Here is a 20,652-nt window from a genome sequence, read left to right as displayed (position 1 = left end):
TCAAATATTACAGTTGTTACTCGTTAAAAGGTAACATTTGACTTAGCTACAAAGAACTAAAATATGCCACTTCTGAAATATGCCAAAATCTCAGAAAAAGACCTTCAGAAAACTTGAATCAAAGTAATCCAGCTATTTCAATTAATATTAATAGGAGAAAAACATCTTCTGTATCTTGGAAATTATTAAAAACATGCCACTGAAAGCCCATACCTAAAATGGAATTTTTCACAGCTAGTCTTTTAGTCAGGGATGAGAATGCATTCACCTCTGAGAGAGCTATGAACTCTGCAAAGTTCCAGTTCCTATGTAATCTGCAGAGACTTTGGCAGGTAAATTGTCCAAGGACTGGAACCTGATTAAAATGTTCCTAGGAATGAGATTTGGAATAAAACAAATAAGAAAACTTTTCCAGATGTTAGAATGGGACCAAATATTTCTGGGCCTGACCATACCTTCACTCTTTAACAAATGAACATGATGTCCACTGGCTGTTTGGATTTTTCATCTTCCCTCTTTTTTTATGGAGTCAAAGCTGTTAACAACTCACTACTGCTATCAGGCATTCTTTAAAAAAAAAATATATATATATAGAAAGTAAAGCAACGAAGGAAGGAGCTAATTTCTATCTGTAGCCTCTGTGAGGAAGGGGAAATGCAATATTTTTAGAAATAATACTAGTGAAGATCCTTGACGGCAGTAAGAAAACATCTCCTCCTTGGCCTATGTATCTATACTTCAATCAACATGAGTTTCGAACCAAAAGTCTGTAGAGTAAGACTGTCTCTACAGTGATCGACTAGAGATCGAAACCTCATTGCTAGTATGCCATAAAGTGCTGATTTAGTACAAGTATTCTTAGTTGACTTGCATTCATTTTAACAGTACTTTAAAGAGCTAATATTGTCCTATTAGAGGTTATACTGATTGTATATACTCTGCTATCTCACTATCAGCACAAGAATAATTGTGCTTTGTTGCTAATAGTGTTCTCTCTTACTATCTTGTTCAAATTGTTGAGCTACAAAATCACCTTTCCTTTCTCAAAACTCAGTCTACTCGAGAAGTTGACATCAAATCAAGTTTGAAAAGGTGACCAATAGTGCAGCGGTCCTCTGAGGAGAGGGAAAGGTGAAACCTAGGAAAAAGGAGTAAGAAAATAGAAGTAGGAGGACACTTTTGCCATGTTAAGAGTAAACATAACACAAATTTGAGAAATATGTACATGTGCATATATTTGTGGGCAAAATACTCTTACGGAGCTTGATCTATAGTCCATTAAAAATGCTAGCTTAGAAACAGCAGTCAGAGAAGGCCAGGGACAATGTAGGCAGGAAAAAAAATATCAGATATGTTCATGGATGCGGATCTTCCTGGAAAAATGCTTCCTAGTTATTTCCACACAAAGGGAGAGGAATTAGTCCAAAATACACCAACCATCTCTGGAAATAATTTTTAGGCTCAGCTTATGATGGGTGGATGCCTCCAGGAAATTATTGGAGCTTCCAACATACAAGGCAAAGGAAATAGTGTACAGTACATGATTGGAGCTGCTTTTAAAAGAATTAACAAATATAAAACACTCTATGTACTCATGCAGAAGAGTAAGACGCCAGACTGCGTTTTTGCCCCAGAATTTGATGCTGGCCTGGAGGCAATATCCTAATTCCACCCACTGTCATTTCTACGCTCAATGTCCTTCACATTTCTCAGATCACTTTCAGCTTTGCCCTACACAGTGAATATCGGTGCACTTTCTGTAGGTATTTGTATGTGAAGTACAATATTACTGTCATCAATTGTGGTAACTGTTACTCATTAATATACTTTGACTTCTTTTTAAATTCTGTTGGTATCTACATTGGACTGATCCTCGGATGCTAGTAACTGTGGTGTCTTGACAGCAATTGAGCGACAGTCTTTTAACTAAGCTGACTATCTGCAGCTCCATATGTTAAACACCCTTGACACATTTGAAGGCAGGAGCTTGGCTTTGAAAATATAGGAAAATAGAGGTGCTAAAACTGTGAGTTAGTTACTTTAAATCCCAATTAAATAAGAACTCTGGATTATTTCTGAGATTTGCAACATGTTTAAAAGGTTTGAACACAGGTGCCTGGATTTCTACTACATTTCCATTTGTGGTCAAGCAGAGCTCAAACTTCTTCAAGCAAATGTGAGAAACTAGTAACTGTTCCAAAAAAAATGTGATTTCCATGGCACTGTAATAATGTATTTAAATTGCTGAGGGACATAGCTATGAAGACTTGCATGTACCACACCTTTCTACACACTCTGTGCAAGAGTGCATTTAAAAATTTGCGAAGTCTAAGCAGTTGCTGTTACCATGACAAATGACTTTTTAATCAGTCATAATCTTGCACTAAGTGCTGTATAAGTGCCCTTTGTTTCACTACTTAAACTGCCAATGGCTAACAATGGAAGTCACAGACTAGTGCCTGTCATTAAAAGCAATAGAAAAAATCAATACAATTTTTAATTAAAGGTGCCCAACGACTTGAGTATTAAGAAAGGAATTCTCCTTGTCAGTATATCTTGCCTTCAAGCCCTTACTGGCAGTTCAGAAGTTAACACACAGGCAAATGGAAGTATTTACAATGTGCTCCTGGAAATAAGAAAGAAGAGGGCATGAGGAGAATTCAGGGAAAATATGTTCTATTTGATTGGTATTGTTAGGGAAAGGATAAAGTACATAAGTACTGATGTCTGTGGAAACCCTAGAGCATGCTTTTCATTAGACTTTTAAAAATATGGAAGAATATATAAAAAGATACTCCTGTCAGTAAAATTTGCAATATAGATTTTTCTCTACACACTTGTGAAGAAGCAGCTTGAAAAAAACTTCCTATTGCTGTCATTATTATTGGTGTATTCATGTTATTAACTGCCTCAAGCTTCCTGTCTGTTTAGTCTCTTCTTACTCTTGAGTGCTCAGGTTTTTTTCTTGTCATGTTTTTCTGATACCTTCTCTTCCTCTGTTATCTGCCAATGTGTTTGTAGAAGAAGCAGATGTGTTTCACCCATGGTGATAAAATCTTCACTGGTGTACCTTTAATAACAATACTGCTACAACAGTAGGTGTACTCTAATTTCTCAACAGAAGAGAAATTTGACAGGAATAGATATAAGGTCTGGGCCAAATAGATGATCTTTCTGGGCACTTGCTGGATGGGCATACCTTCTAAGTGAACATACTTGTTTTGAAATTAGGGTAGATTTTCTGAATTAGATTAAATTGTATTGAAAGGTATAGAATATAATCAAAAGGACACTTAAATACCATAGTATATGTTAACTTATGCTACTAAATTATCAAGTAATTTTGCAGCTTATATGAACCTGACATGACCTATGAAATCTTATATTGCTTTTGTGTTTTGGAGAAATTTACAATCTCAGTATATATAAATGCTTAAGAACATGATCTGTCCATTCATGTGATCAGCACTTTTAGGTTTTTATAGATTTAGATTTTCATCCTTTAGGCTGCAAACTGAAAAACGTTAGACTATGAACCACAACTTAGAGTAAGAAAAAAAAAAAATGTATTTCTAGGACAAATGCTCCTGATTTTGACATATGATTAAATATTCGAGCAATAATGACAGACTTCAGAACTGCTATAACACTTTCAAGAACAGTATGACAGTATCAGGAACCTGATCCTGTGAGAATTATGTGATTAATAGTGCTTTGACTTCCTTACAAGTAGTTTTCATAAGCAATATCTAGCTTCTAATGTAAGTTATATATTCCACATAATATTACCAATTTAATCACCTAAATCTCAACTTTATTTTTTCCTTTTTATTTTCCTTTCTGTGATACATTAAGAGTAACCTGTTTGTTATAGCAGTAGCAGGTAACATGCAGCATTTCTTTTTCTTACTTAAGTTACAGGGCTTCCACGAGGAGTAATGAAGAAGAAAAAGGCAATGGAATTAAAACCAGCACCAACTGTACAGAAGAAATATGTGTAATGCTAGCAAATGAAAAAATACCACAGTAGGAATACGTTGGGATTTGACAATGCATTCAGCACCCTTGGACACAACCAGCATGGCTTGCCTGTCCTGGCTGAGCTCCAGCAACATCTTACTCTCTTTCAGTCTGAGACAGTCTTTCTCATTTGCTACCCGATAAAGATTCAGATGTTTGGAATTTACTTATTTGAAGGGGAGTTGGAGGTGTGGAGTAGAAGTTGGTGAAGATTATTTCCCCTATTCTCTGCTGACAGCAACAATCTGCAATGACTGGTCACTCAGTGCAACTCAGAAGCATCTTAATGTGCTTCACTGAAGACATGGCAGTTCTTGTGTCTAGAGGTCCTATCCAGCCCACCTTCTCTGTCTGCCAGGCAAGGTGTTATACGGGATGAGGTGGGATTCAGGGCTTTGCTCTCAGGACTGAAGGAACTATGTCAGACCTTCACTGTCCAGACTAAAATAACTTGGGATAGCCAGTTAAGCTGCCTCTGTGATCACTGTGCCTGCTCAGAATCAGTACAGGAAGACTTCTGCAGGAGGGTCTTGAACTGGTCTAGGTTGTTAATGTTTTACATGGCAAGTGACATACACTCCCTTGTGTTCTTTTCTCAGGTTGTCATTGCTGAAGCAGAGTACTCAGCTGAGCTGTTGCTCCCATGCCCAAAACTGAAAGGTGACCAGAAAAGAAGTGCCTGTGGAAGATCTAATGGTGAGTGAGACAGCAGAGCTCTTCAGGCAGGACGTGTCTGGCACTCAGAGTATCATGTCCCTCCTGGCTCTTTGGATGCTCACTTGCACATGCTTGGTTGAGTTGCTTGGTTACCGTGTCTCTATGTATCAGACTCTAGACTGGACTTTCAAATGCCGTAAGCTCAACACAAAAAAGTATCTTACAAGTTTAAAGAAAAAAATTACTGCATTTCCCAAAAATGTCTGGTGTCTACCATGGGTCCGTGTCCTCCAGCCGTGCACTTTTCCTGTTCCTGTCTCAGACAATGAGCAGCAGAATTTCTGGGGAGTTTTTGCCTTTTGATCTCCTCTCTGATCTAATGCAATTGTCCACTGGCAGAAGCGCTGTGAGGTGCAGAATAAAGTAATGAAGCTAATCTGATTTCCATCCCCCAACCCCAGTATCTACATGCCCTTATTATATTAGATTCCTAATGAGATTCTCTGTCTGCACTCCAGAAACAGGGCTGAAAATGTATGTATATGTGGGGAGGGGAGGATGTTGTGGAAGGTTGCTTCCATTTACATCCCATCTTTAATGGATCAAATCTGCCTGTCCTTGAGTTGCAAGGTATCTACCTCCAAGATTTCTTGAGGTAGAAGCCTCTGAAATTGCCAAGAAAAAATGTGTGCATTTAAAACTGATGTGTCTTTGGTATGGCAACAAATGTAAGTAGAGGAGCAGAAGAGGGAGGAATCTTCTTGTGAAGGTTTTGTGCTTCCCTGCTTAATGAAGCTGTGAGATATCCTGAAATGAGTGGACAGTGTTTTGGAGGGATAAGCCTGAGCTGGAATTGCCAGGAATAACTCTGAATAAGCTAGTTTTGTCTTGTTAAAAAACAAACACAGCTACCTACCTTGTGAGTAGAGAACCCATACACTTTTTAAGGTCCCATGAAATGAGATGCAGCGATGCATTTCTTGTAAGTCATCCAATCTATGCTTAATCCTTAAAAAACCCCCAACTCTTATTGTCCACAGCTGTGCAGAGCCAATGCCAGGCAGTTTTTAACAAAGAAGATGAGAGTTACTGGACCTGGCCAGCAGTGGCCATCGCAGGCTAAAATTCACACATCAGTACCCTGTTTTGCTAATCTGGTCACAAATAAATCCTCTCCTGCTAAACTGGATTAGATGCATCTTAGAAAACAAACAGTATTGCTCAGAGAGTATATGGTCATCACAGAAGATGTTTTTCCACTGGAGGGAAAGTTTTATTTTCAACTAAGTCACCAAAATGTACCTGTTGTAATGTGGTAATAGGGTAGGCACCACATTATCAGAGAAAAACCTCCAGCCTCTGCTCAATTTGGTGAATAGCCTCATAAGCAAAGCCTTTCATACTTGACAGGCTCAAACTTGGTCACTTCAAAACTGAGTTTGTCAGTTGGTCCTGAGGCAGAAATATTTTTGTTGCAAAGAACTCTCATGACTGATTGGTGTTTATGGGTAAAATGTCTTTAAAAGTTTAACAGCCTCAGCTGGGTCCTTCATGGACAAAGGTCCATATCACAGAAGCACTATACATAATTCACCACAAGAGAGCCCCAGAACTAAGCAAGAAAGCTAAATTACCTGTCACTTCCAGAAGAAGTGTTCCCTTTGGGTCAAGGTTGAAATCATTGGTAAACCGATGTGAAGAAGATCACATTGGTCTCTATGTGGATTCCTTCCCTGTGTCAGGACTGCAGAGAAATAAGGGAGGCAGAATGAATGCCTACTAAAATTTCCATGTTATTCGCAATTCTTATTCACAAACCAGCAAACCTCGCTCTGATCAAAGTTTGAGGGGTACGTGCAGCTTTGGTGGGGGAGTATCAGCATTTCTGAAGCAGCACTGATTCTCTTGCTGAGGCAAAACAACACTTCTGGCAGAGCATGTATTCTGTTCACAGGGACATCCTGTCAGAGGTGCAAGGCATTACAGCTTCGTCTGAATACAAAAAACATCTCATTATTACCCTGTATAGGAAAAGCTGCTAGTTACAAAGAGTGAATATGACTTCAGGAGTACAGTTCATGAGAAGTAGATGCCATCTGGCTGTCATTAAGTGGCTGATTGTGGCTTTCTGTGATTGACTGGTGATTGATTGACAGGTGGTAGAGAGGAAAGGGATAGCGTGTCAGCCAGACACACCAGCCTTTTGTTTCAGTTCTGTAATTTTTGTGGTGTGTGTAGCTATCAGGGGGGCAATTTTTCTTTCAGTCCCACTCACACTGCAACCTCCATGTCAAGTAGCCTTGAGGCCTGTAGAGAAGAATAGGACAATGTGGAGAGTATTTGACCAAACACTTGGACTCTTGCAAACCTTCACAGTTTAATTCTACAACAAAGAAAAGGTGAAATTTAAAGAAGATATTTTGTCCTGTCCTCCCTTTCTTACTTGTCCACATTTCCAGAGGCTGTAAGGAATGAATTTTTATTCTGCCACATTAATTTTACAATAAGTCTAAACACTATAACTGTTTAATAACATATTTTCTAAATGTTTTACTTAAAAAAATAGAAGCTTAGCTGATAAGACATATAAAAATAAACTCAGATTAAGCTTGCAAAGGTCCAAATTGCTGCACTTCAACAAAATACTTGGGAATGAAGTGTTTGTTTCACCCTGAAAATGTGAGGTGACTTAGACTTAAATTGTGCTGAGCAAGGTTTGTTTTCTTTAAATATCCCTAGAGTAAACTGGTTTCTGGAAGTGCAAACATGCGGCAAAGGCTTTATGCAGACCTGAATCATGAATACTCAGTGTCTAGTCTCTATGAGGACTGCATGCCATGGGAGTGGGTAGGAGCTGCTTTGGCTCTCCATTGCTCTTGCACAAATTTCTCTGCTGGACATCAACTGTGTAGTTTAAGTGATGCTGTCCTGAGGCTGGCAAGCATCCAAAGGGAGGTGGTGGTTGCAGGTAGGGGTTATTCTGAGCTGAAAGGATGAAGCAGTGTCTGAGGAAGACTCCAAGGTCAGTAAATGAGTAGAGTAAGAAATCCCTTTGAAGCAGCTGAAGATGGTCAGTAGTATCTGGTGACTGTGCCTCAAAGCACAAGGACTAGAAATGTGTCATTTCCACTGCAGAGGGCTAAATTGTTCCTCAGTGAGGGCTTTGGGAATGGAACAGTTTATGCTTGTGAAGAAACTTGTCTATGTCTGAGTCAGGCCCTGTCAGGTCTGCCTAATTATGGTCTCTCCTTGTGCAAAATCTTCAATTTCAGCTCTAGGACTGTTGCCTCTAAATAAAGAATTAAAATAACCTGTGCAATCTCAACAAACATATTAGACCAGAAGAGCTGATAGGGAGTCACTGTTGATATTAATGGGGATTTCTGCTTAAAAGTTGGCACTGGATTTCCTCATATTTGTATAAAAATCTTTCACTGAAATGCAGGTTTTTTGCATAGTTGAAAGAGCTTTCAGACTAGACATAGTTTATTTTAAGCAAGTTTCCAGATATGTTTAGAAATTTTGAGAGAAAATGAACAAAATAAATAAATTCCTCTGGTTTGAGTTTGTTTGAGACAGTCTGGCGAGGAGTAGGAAGTTGGACTCAATGATCCTTATGAGTTGCTTCCAGCTTGATGTATTCTGTGATTCTATGGTTCAACAACTATCTGGAGTAGAAATGTAATCAATGCAATATCACTTACGTTGGAGTAAACATTCATGTAAATCTCGTTGTTTGTAGAAATACATGAAACTCAAAATACAACTAAAAGACAGTGGTTTTTCTGGTGCAAAACCATCTGTAATACAATGTCTAATATCTTTATATATTTAGTAAGCAGTTGACTACATACATGGAACAATATTGAATGCACACAAACAAGTTTTAATAGTTCCCATGGTAACTAATGTACAAGAATCATCTAAGTAGATAAAAAATGAATTCATATTTGGAAGCCTTGATTCCTAAATGCCTGTTACTTTACTGATACTACTAAATGGGATTAAATGTTTCACAAGAAAGGAAAAGGTAGGATCTTAATTTGATTAAGACTTAGTAAATACGTTACACTTCTTTTTTGCACTTATTATGTTTGTGCAGCGATACAGAAAGTAGCTCTAGCACTCAGTACAATCCCTTCCGACCAAAACAAAGCTTGTATTCCCGTGCATTCCAGCAAAAAGTGTGTCCCTCCAAGAAGGAAAAATGAACTAGCTGGGATTTTACAAGTTATCACATGCAACTCAGTATTTTACTCTGGGAGTCAACAAGACTACTGCTGCTTTAAGGAAAGATGGTCTCCAAACGGTTTATGAAGTGATAGATCATATATAAATAGGTTGTTTGCTCTCAGTACAGATGCCATCATTACTAACTACTTTCAGGCTCTTTGAGAGCTAAATAATTTCGTAATGCATCATTGAACATTTAGTTGCTTCGATAGCAGATGGTTTCAGGGGTCCATCTGCTCACAGCAATGTTTTCAACAAGCCCCCTTCACCTTCACCAAAAGGTTCAGAAACATTAGAATATTCATTTCTCACCACAGGTGCCTTTCCTGGAGCCACCCCATACACAGGCATAGTGGGTCGCACACTCGGAAAGACAGAGGTGGTTTCTGAAATATGTGACTTAATCTGTTGTGTATAGATTACTTCTGTCAGGACATGAAAAGAGCAACAATATTAGGAAATATGAAGCATCAGGTTACCTGGAACACAGCTTTCATTTGTCAGGGGTAGATTTTTAATAGGCTTGCGTCTAAATATAAATAATTGAATACATTTTAATAGTATTAATAATTTTAACTGTGCACATAAAGTTACTGCTGCAGTTAACTGTGTATACACAGTTAAAATTATTAATACTATTAAAATTTATTCAGCTCTTTGTATTTAGATGCATACACAGTTAAAAGATCAGTGCATAGCATAAATAACCAGGTACCAGCTGTTGAAGAGAGAAATCTGATGTAGTGGAATACAAATATGTCAAATATGTATTACCTTGTAGTGCTAACAAGCATAATAGCAAGGGAATAAGTGATAGCGATCTTTGTATAAATTGTCTGTCCTTTATTAACTCCTATGCGAGAAATGCAATGAAAAAAAACTGAAGAATGAACCGCTAATTATTTGTTGTGCTTTTTTTCTTCAGGTGAGTCAATTGCAGAAAATAAATTACAAGGGTCACAGACTTGGCTTGGCAGAAGAAACAAACATATTTGATCTGTTGACTTATTGGAGGTGCATTACTCCATCCATTTTTACTGCAGTTTTCTCAAAGCAGACAACAGGGCTCACTGAGGAGATCACCTCTTTCAGAGACTTATCTGTTGAACACCATTGGGACATATGAATTAGAAGAGCCTTTGTATCTGATTTCCTGCCTCTGTAATTCCCAGGAAAGCTACCTAGAGTTGCTTGATTTTATCCTCTCCAAATGCATTTATTTCTATGTAGATTTTGAATTTTGTAAAGTGGCTGGAAATAAAAATGAATGTAGAATTAACTGAAAATAGCTTTAAGCATTAATTAAGTCCTCCTGTCTAAGAGGATCTAAGGGATGCGAGTCATAGAGATTATGAATTATTTGTAAGAAATAACACTTCACAGTTATGTGGTGTACACTGAAACAGGGAATGCTTCAACTTCGGTCCTTATATCAGGTTGCTAACTTTTCTTGCTTATGAATTGGGGTATAAGTATACAGTATCTACTTGGATATTCCCTGTCTCAAAAGCATATAGACCTTATGTATATAAAAGACCAAGCACAGCAGTGCGCTCCACTTCATCAGGGAGCCTGAACCTCTTTTGATAGTTACTCAGGAGTTCGTTTACCTGTCTAAACCTGGAGAAACTGTCATAATAAAGCAATATAATAGGTTTGATGTAGCCTTCAGAAAAACAGATAGTAAGGATTAAATTACTGTTGGTGTGTCTGAGCACTGCAGTTCAAAACCTTCTGAAAATGTGTGTTGCAATATATCTCTGACCACTCAAGGATGGTTTCATGATTTCATTTTGGCACATGACATAGCCTCCTAGTCCTGACTGTGTAGCTTGGAGGAAGCAGCTACAAGCAAAGCACTTGGGTTTAAAACTGCAATTTTTTGTCATTTAGTCTGACTACCTTCATTCTATGAAGAAGAGTTGTACAGATACTCCCACAAGCAGTTAAGCCACCCACTGTCTTCTGAGTATTAGCAGCAGACTCATAGAAAGGGCCAAATGAAGGCAAGTCAGCTTTCTCTGTTTTGTAGTGTACAGATGCAAAATTCATTCTCACAGAAGACTAACCCTAAATTTTGCAAGTAGTAGGATAATCTTATTATAATATCTTAACTCCTTCCATCCCTGCAGCCAAAACTTTGCTGAGTGAACTGTTACAATATCAGAAAGCTTTATTTTGCGTATCCTGAATTAGGATGCAGAGTAAAGAAAAATTAGATGTGAGGGGGACTGCTTATTTTGTTCAACTGGAAAACAAAGTTATTCAATCCAAACTAGCAGCTTCCTGACAAAAAGACCCATATTATATGCATGCAGATACATCAGTCACTGAAATACCTGTTGAATCTCAACTGCAGTTTGGGATATGAATGGCTTTTTCTGCATAAATATACAGTTGGGGTTTTTAAAATTGTTGTTATTTTTACAGTGTACAATAAATCACAGCTGTAAATGCACTTTTAATAAAAAACTGTCGTAAAATCATGTTATGAAACTAGAGGTTTTATTTGCACTGTACTGGGGACTTAACATGTCAACAAAAAAATGGCTTTTCTTAACTATTGCAAATAGACTGTACTTGCCAGAGTAGGTGTAATAAACAAACAACTGGAATGTATGGGTAGATGATGGCTAAAATATGAGTCCCCAACCCTGAAAAAAGCACTCAAATGGAAAAATTAATGCTTAAAAAATAGGAAATATCTTTCTGTAGTGCTTACCAGTGGAAATACTCTGTGCACTACATGTGTGTACATCCACAAAATAATAACAGCAAGCATCCATATGTCTTCAAAAAAAGGATCGATGAGAAAGTCAGGTTTATGCTCAGAAGTAAGGCATTGCATTTATACTGGGGCTGTCATTCCCATCTATACTGCCTACTGTGTTTTGCTATAGTATCACATTATTGCTTTAGACGGCTCTGTAAGGTTGTGATGCTACAATCTTTCTCCAGTGAGTAGCATCACGGAAATTTATGGGACTGCTCATTTTATAAGACTGCTCTTTTTGCAGTTGCAGAACTTCAACGTTGATAGCAAATGACCATTTTTGGTCAGTTATCACATGCTTATCACAACAGGACTTCATGCTAGAGTGGACAAAAGTCTGACGATCACCAAAACTTAGTTCTAACTACTCCGTACACATTAAAAGTAAGGGGGTCAGGAGACCATGATCTGATAAAATCTTTGCTCTCTATACCCTAAAAATATTATGCAAAAAATCTTTTACTAAAATTCTCATAGTGCACTATCTATAGAAGAGGGAGCTGACAACTCCTTCATGTTCTTAGGTGTCTGGTTCAGTGCACTGTCCAAGTTAACCCAAGTCTCCCTTAGAAAAGCAAATCCTGCAGATGGGTTGTTACACCTTCTTCTTTTATCTGTGACTGCATTTTACTTAATTTTACTTACCAGCTACTCTAAATACAAATTTAATTATTTGTTTTGGAGTCCTTGGGGTGGCTTAAATACATGTGGCTTGGATCTTGTTTTTTTTGGAAAAAAAAAAAAAAAAAGAAGAGTATTTCCCCATATATACAACTTTTCTGAAGGTTTTCAAGTAATTATACTTGTGGATACAAGAACGGAAGGAGGAAATGCAATGTGCCATTTTCCTAGAAAGAAAACTGAGAGCATTTGATAAAAACATATCAAATAATGAAGAGGATCTTATCTAATTTAGAAACAAATCTAGGCTATATTTTGAAAACAATCTGTTAACATTTCCTTTTTCTGGCACTTGGTGAGCCAGTATTTCTTTTGCATTCATATCATCCCATGACAAATTCCTCTTTACCTTTCCAAGTTCAAACTGAGAGAAACTGTTCACAGGAAGAGAAAACATGTCGCATTCAAGCTACAGGACAGCCCAGAGCAATGTGAAATAAAATCATGGCTGACTATGCCAAGATGGGATCCTAACAAAAATACAGTATAACTCTTGCTGACTGCTGGCATTGCAAGCCCAAAATAACTCTTCTCTTTCTCTCACCTGCAGTCCCTCCCAGGATTAAACCTCACTCAAGCCTTGACTAGCCAAAGTCAAACATAGTAGTCCCACCCTCTTGATTAATTTCAAGCAGAAATCATGAACAGCAACCAAAGTGGAAGAAAGGAAAAAGGTTAAAAGAATGAGAGTGTGATAAAGGGAAAAATTAAGAGAGATAAATTTTAGTTTAAATATGTAAAAGTGAAGTGGGGGAAATCATATAGCATGTCTTTTAAAACCAGCCTGGAGAAAACATTTTTATGTTTGGTATTTTGATGGAAGAGGGATGGATTAAGTGTTTTTATAGGTTTTGAATATCTCTTAACTCCTGTGTATTCAACCTACTGATTTATAGTATAACTAGATTTATAATATAACTAGAATCACACTTGATTGAGTCTCTGCTGGATAATTCATCAGATGCAACTTGCTTTGGGAGGGAGCCTGGAAATTTGCAGCATGAGTACGAATGGACCCTAAAAGAGAAAAAGAGAAAAAGAATCAGTATTTAAATCTGGCATTTCACTAAAATTAAGAGTAATTTAAATGGAAGGTCAAGACAGAACAAAATGGTTAGTATTTTCTTTACAGAAAACTTTTGTTCGATGTAGGATGAAATGGTATAAAAAATACCCACAGTACCATGTTCTCTGAGATTTACCACTAATTTTCCTCTAGACTGAAATTTTGTGACAACAATCACCACTGGAACAGTCTTATTTCTTCCAGTTCAGGAGAAAATATGTTGCTTTTGTTTTTTCTCTCCAGAGAAGGGATAATGGCTAAAGCATTGATGTGAGTTCAGATTCTATCCTCCTAAGTCTTCATTTTTAATCTTGCTGTGCAGAACATTGGAGTAAGAAGGAAAAGGAAACGGCAGTTGGAAAATAACATCAGCTTTTCCTGTTTTGACCCAGAACTGACATGACCTATAGTTCTGATATGTTAATGTACCTCCGAATCACTATCATGTTAACATGGTGTCATTTTTATATGGTTATATGGCCATAGTTAGTGAACCTTAATAGCTATTCAAAACATGAGACTGTTAGTGCAATTCTTCTCATTCTCTTTCAGTTGCATTTCCCAATTCAACGTTGGGACAAAGCAGTTGCAAATTAAAATACAGTCATTAAAGAGAAATATTTCTGGCCTCTGTAAAGATACCACAACTACTGAATAGCTGACCCAAGGCTTTAAAGTGTAGAAAATCTCAGTCAATTTAAGCATTTCATTAAATATGAGGGGCCATACTGGTACCTGTGTACATGTTCAATCCACAATTAGCTAAACTTGGTTTTCTTTTACCAACCATGGTAGTCATTATTCCCCTATTTCAGACATTCATTAAAAACTTTTTTAGTGAACGCTAAAATATCTCACATTACTAACCTACATTGACAAGAATATTTTCTTATAAGAGATTTTTAAATGAAGTTATAATTTATACTTGAAGTATAATCAGATAAGAGTAAGATGTGAATTGTATAAAGTACCTTAAATCTTCAATTCTGAGCATATAAAGAGAGAAAGCATGCTGGAGAAAGGAAGGGAAATGCTGTTATTTATATAAACAGTGGTTGATATACACATACCCCCATATATTTATACATATCCATACTTGACTCATTAGGCACCAAATTCATACATTAGAATTATAGAAACCTCACCATGAGGCTCTCCCCTATGGTTCAAATCCAGAGCAAGATCTACCTAATGGGTTCTCATGCTTTACACCTGCTGTAATATGTTTACTTTTAGCGGATATCCAATAAGCATTGACCGATAGCTTTTCCCTTCTGTTGCCTTCATAACATTTTCGATCTTCCAACATTATTTCACAAGGAAATTGAGTCATTTTCTTTCCTGACTGCCATGCCTCTCCTGCTAGCCCCACTTATGCATCTAACAGAGTGCAGCATTCTTCCTCTCTTTCTGGCCCCTGGGCTTTTCTTTAAAAGAAAAAGCTAACAAACATGCCAAGTTGTATAAAAAAGTGGGATGTCAGTGCTCTGGTGAAATAATGACATTATATGTCTGCAACTCTAATTTTTGAGGCAGTGTACAAGTTGGAAAAACACCAGTGGCAAGAGCAGTTGCCATTTTGAATTTCATTCTGACTCTCACAATAACACTGTGGAAGAGACTAACAAGCTTTTAATTTCTGTTTACAAATGCAGGTAGACAGTGGTCTATGTTGGGATGGTGCAAAGTATGCCAAATCAATTACTGTGTTAAGTTTGGGTCTGCACTTTTTTTTTTCTATATAGTGAAGACTGGAAGTCCACCAAATATTTTCTTTAAAAGATGTAATAAATAAAACCCAAAAATATAACAGATGAATAAGGGAAAATTTTAGCCTCTAATTAATTTGTAAAGTTATGAATTAAGTGTAGAGACAATCAAGCTTTCATTTTATGAAATAGTTTCCGGACATTACAGTGCTTAAATTCAGACTTGAGTTTATCAGTATGCAGTCGCCTTTTTGCTAAGGAATAGAGTTCACTGAATTCCAGAAATTAAGTTTCTCCTTTACTTGAACTACAAAAAACTTTCTTATATTTTTGTGTGGATGAACATTTCCCACAACTTCAGTTTGATAGGAATTTAGTTTGTTTTACACTGTCATAAGGCTGAGAATATTAATACCCTATTGTTAACTAATTTATATTTTTGTTCATGTGTGTTGCAAACCAATTGTGCATCTTTATCTGGTTAAAATGCAAGTCCAATGTGGAGCATTAATCTGCTCTAGCACATTATTATCTTCAATTGCTGTTTCTGAATTTTTAAACATAAATTAAAACACTAAAATCAAAGTGACTTTTAAATGTAGTTGCAAATCTGTCTACAATTCTAAAGACGGAACATAAAAATTAAGCTGAAAATACATTCTGATGCAATTATGGGCCTGTAGATACTGAAGTAATCACATTATTTCATTAGTAGGTTACTTAAAAGATATCAAAATAGTCAATAAAAACAGTTAACACAGAAAGGGTAAGTTTTATTATGCTTACAGGGAATTCATGGTGGTAATAATTTCCAATTACATTCCTTTTGGTTTGTTAAGATGCTGGTTCTGTTCTTGATGACCATGGAGTTTTAGTCATGAAGTGGAACATATATCAATATTTAAAACCAAGCAACAAAACAAACGAAACCTAAAAAAACCCTAGATAATTATTTTAACTTGATTACTTTATAATTTTAAATTAAAATTAACTTGTTGCAGTCTCATCTGCAATAAATGAATCTGCATCATAGTTTTCACCTGAAGAACTGGTCATGTTACATAAAGTTTAGTTTCTGGATAAAACTGACGAGATTCTTTACTAGGTGCAAGGATTGATTTTTGTAATAATAAGAGAATGATCCTCTGCATAATCAACAAAAGAAGGTCCATTTTCTAAAATGCAAAACTACATTGTAGTATATGTGGATATTCACTTTTCCTGTTGTTATGGAAGCTGATATTCTAGGAAATAGTTTCCCTCTGATATCTTTAATACTTTTTGTGCACAGAAAATTGCTCTGAAGAGGAAAATATTATACCATTTAAAAAAAATCTTACAGTACAGCCTAATATACTTAAGTACCAGACTAAGCTCTTTGGACTGACCAGTAATTTAGTCCATACCAAGTTAATTATTTATAATAAATATTATTTATTAAATTATAAATGTCTCTTCCAGAGATGTACACATTAATTTGGTGTTTCCTTTAAATACAAAATTGTCTAGAGGTTTTTCAGTTTACAGACAGCATTTTTAACCCCGTTCCAAACATAAATCACAAAGTTTATCTTTTCTTTCGAAGAAACAGGAAGGGTGGTTTGGTTCCCTTCTGGCTTATCCAAGAAGGTCGTTTCACCTTTGAGAAGCATCCACAGTAAGCTCTGTTTTTAATTGATACAGTTTCCCTTCCTTGTTTCCATGTCTGATTATTTTCATCCTTTGGAGATAAGGAGATTCCTAGTATTGGCCATAGGAAAGGCAGCTTACATCTATATTTTAAGGCAGGGTGTTCAATTCTAGCAAAAAGAAAAAAATACAATAATAATACCAGGTTGTTCTAAGAGGGAGGAGGATGGAAGAAGGTGGCTATTCAACCATTTAAACAATTGCCCTCTGCTCATTTTGGAAAAAGATGGGGGCTCCCTGCACCCATTTCTGCTCCAATTTAATAAAGCTGTTAAAGTAGCAAGACTGACAGGTTAATTATCCTTTATAAAAGGGGGACAAATTGAACTGTGTCTTTCCATCATTTTTTGATATATCAAGAAGCTCCTGAGGTGCTCAGATGCCACTCTAGTGAATAGAACAACTAATCCACTCTGCTATTCTTTGCTGACCCTGGTCCCCCCATTGGGGCCTTGCAGTATATTGCAGTTGGTTTTTGTTTCACATTCAACAGATTCCACTTTATTATAAATTCAGGAGGATTTTTTTCCTCCATATGTTGGCTGACAGCTCCCCTGAAATAACTGATGGCTAAATTTAAACTCTGATGAAAATTAACCCGAGTGTTAAATGCAAACAGGAGCTGCTTGGAAAGAAAAGAGTTATCATGGTAAATGCCAAACAGTGGAAAATGTGTGTAAATTAATGGAGTCTCACTGGTGACAAGCTGTCAGGCAGTTTGATGGCTCTCGCTAGTGCTTCAATCCCACTGAAGTTGGCCAGAGGGCAACATGGACAAGTCCTGCTTTTCAAAAAGACCGCGGGATGCTTGACAGTAACGCTAACTAGATCATCTAAAGTTCATGGTCAAATAAGATATTTTTTTTCTTTTTGCAAAGCTTTGCACTAAACAGAGTTCATGCACAGCTGGGCTATGAATGAGATATCAAATCGCACTTTCTGTACAGCGTTCAAAACAGAATGCAGATTTTAGAGACCAGAGAATTGCAGTGAAAGGAATTCAGAGAAAGTTAAGTTCAGATAGGTGTTAATATTCTTGTATTGTTGTATTCGCTGGGCACAGAGCAATGCTTGAGGGCTTTCTGGATGAAAGCCTCATTTTCTAGATTGTATTTTAAATGGGTTTAAAAACTGGTATTAATTTTAGTCTTATTTTGAGTCCTTCAACTGAAGCACATTTCAGCTCTAAAGAAAGCTTTGATGTATATGGTAAGATATACTTTATCCGCTATGTTTTACTGTTCTCTGCTATTTTATTTTTCAGCATTTGTATGCTGTAAAATTGAGAAATTAATTAGTGTTCTGCTGCTTTCAGAAGCAGAGTGGTGTGGCTATTTACTTCTATAAAAATAGTGCCTAACCCTGACGGTGTCTAAATACTCTCTTATAGCCTGTTCTGGTACAGTTTTAGCACAAAATAAACTAATTTAGTGAGAATTAAGTTGAAACCACTATGGCAGATCTGGATGTGGACTAAGCACTACAGACCTTAAGGAGTTTGTTTCTGACTGTGAGGTTTGTTGGCTTTTTTTTTCAAAAATGAGAAAGCACAATCTCCCTTAAAACATTTTTTTAATTTACCTTCCTAGTCAAATTAGCAAAGGTTTTACCTAAACCATCTGTAGATTGGGAAAAGATAATAAGATACAATAAAAACTCACTCTAGTGGATAATTCACAATTGCCAATATTTACATGAGATTAAAGCAATAATATGCCCTATGGAAATGACTGTCTGCACTGGTCAGGATCATTTCTCCTAGGCTAATACTCAAAGGGAACAGTCTTAAAATCTTAGTAAATGTCACACAATGTACAGGGAAATCATATTTGAATAATACATTGGAGAGGACAAAGGATGATGTGCAGAACTACCCTCCATGATCCATCAAACTCATTTGACCCCACCACTTCATATCACCTCCTGTGACTGATGTCACCCATCCACTAACCTGTTTCTCTGTGGGCTTTCTTCATCATTTCAAATGCCTTTATCATTCCGAATATCAACAACATCTTGAAGTTCTCCTTTGCCCTCTGCAGAATGTTGGCTTCTCCACGAAAATGACCTTTGCCAGAGCAGACAAAATTATGTCTAGAATTAGTAACCACTTTCCTCTGTATAAAATCATCTCAGTCTGGACTCTGATACACTGTGAAACTGCAGAGCTGGATGAAAGAAGTCTGTATGTCCTGATACACAAAGACTGTGTTTTACAGTCAGAATTCTTGACTGGTTTAGGTGAAAATTAACTAATCTAACTCATAAATGAAGATGTTTGTTTTCCATTGTATTTTTGTTTCCTTGAGCCTTGTGTATGAGAAAAAGTGATAACTGATATCTCATTACAGCCAGGTATTAATGCATGGCTTAATTATAAGCATACCAGCAGCTCCATCAACTTCTGTGAGATTTCTTATATGGCTAAAGTTAGTTCACAGTTAGACAAAAAAAACACCAATAGTCTGACAAAAATAGTTAGACAAAAAAAAAACAAGAGAGTCTGAATTCTCTGATGCATTTGCTGGTTACTAGTACTGGTAGATGTGGAGTACACAGGGGTCTGATGTAGGTAAACCAATACTACAGTGAGAAAGCCATTGCTCTGTACCACACCCTCCTTATAAAGTAGCTCAAAATAAAGAATTAAAATAGAAACAAATATGTAATCTCTGCATCAAATGAAAATCTGAGTGTCACAGTGACTCAGAACCAACATAGCATTGGTTACTTTCTAGATTTTTCTCAATTGCTGGCAGTATATATACTCTTTCTTAAATGAGAAGGATTTGCTTGTCTGTAAAGTTAGAACCTACTCTTCTAACTATTATTTCACAACTAAGTATTTTAAGACTTTTTCTCTGTATTTTCATAAATCTCCTGTGACAGATAGCACTGTGTGGCACTGCTTTACCCTTTCATCATTTGATTTCAGAATTTAAATTATATAGAAGGAAATCCAATTATTATAAAACTGTTCACCAAGAGAGATCATTCTACCTCATGTTTCCAAGAATGTAACACTCAGGCCAGGTTCATAAGTCTGAGCACTTTAACTAGAAATCTTTTTTCTGAGACCCATAGGGGTTAGACTGTAGGCTTCATCAACTTCAACAACTCTTTTGATTGCACACTACTAGCTACTACTACTAGGGCATGGAGAAAGAGGTGGTTTACAAAAAGCCTGGAGTAATCCTGATTTCTTTTAAGAGAACAGGCTTTTTTTATTGTTGCTTCACTGGACTATGGGGTTTCACCTGCAGAGTTTGAAGAACATCAAATTTGTTTATGTATAAAGGCAAGAACTTTGAACTAGACCTCACACCACACATGCAGGTACAATGACACACTGTTTATTCTCCTGGTGTGCTTTCATTGTGTTTTACCCACTGGAAAGGCTGAGAACACCCTTTCCCTCCTCTGAGTATCCCATGTAGCGCACTAAATCTTTATCTTCCAGTTTCTGCCTGAGTGTTGCGACCATGGGTGTACTATGTACATGCTTCTTTATTGTATATCACAAAGCGCCATCATGAATAAAGACTGTCATTTGCGCATTTCTGCTGCGCACAGTGTTTGAGGACTTTTTTCTGTAAGTGGGAGTTATTGATAAAAGAAATTATGTGCAGTAATTGTCTCAACCTGATCTTTGAAGGTTTGTGTGATTTTCAGGTTTAAAAATTTGCTAAAAAGAAGATACACAGACTAGAATAAAGCTCAGGCACAGGGCAGGAGGGCAGGAGTGACTGTTGCTGCTGCTACTATGTAACACTTGAAGATACATTATCAGCCTGTTTCCTTTTCTGGTTTTATGCCATGCGGGG

At 36.8% G+C, this 20,652-nt stretch overlaps 1 long non-coding RNA gene across 1 annotated transcript; it reads left to right on the top strand.

Annotated features, from left to right (window-relative positions):
* The first annotated feature begins 2,108 nt into the window (after positions 1-2,108).
* Positions 2,109-11,393, top strand: LOC110357045 (uncharacterized). Its single transcript, XR_010471962.1, has 2 exons — positions 2,109-4,716; positions 9,836-11,393. It is a non-coding gene; the product is annotated as an uncharacterized LOC110357045 (long non-coding RNA).
* Positions 11,394-20,652: the final 9,259 nt, after the last annotated feature.

This window comes from Columba livia, chromosome 3 (genome assembly GCF_036013475.1).
Source record: "Columba livia isolate bColLiv1 breed racing homer chromosome 3, bColLiv1.pat.W.v2, whole genome shotgun sequence".
NCBI classification, from domain to species: Eukaryota; Metazoa; Chordata; class Aves; order Columbiformes; family Columbidae; genus Columba; species Columba livia.
The sequence above is the reverse complement of the archived record's forward strand: the minus strand, read 5'-3'. Positions and strand labels throughout refer to the sequence as shown.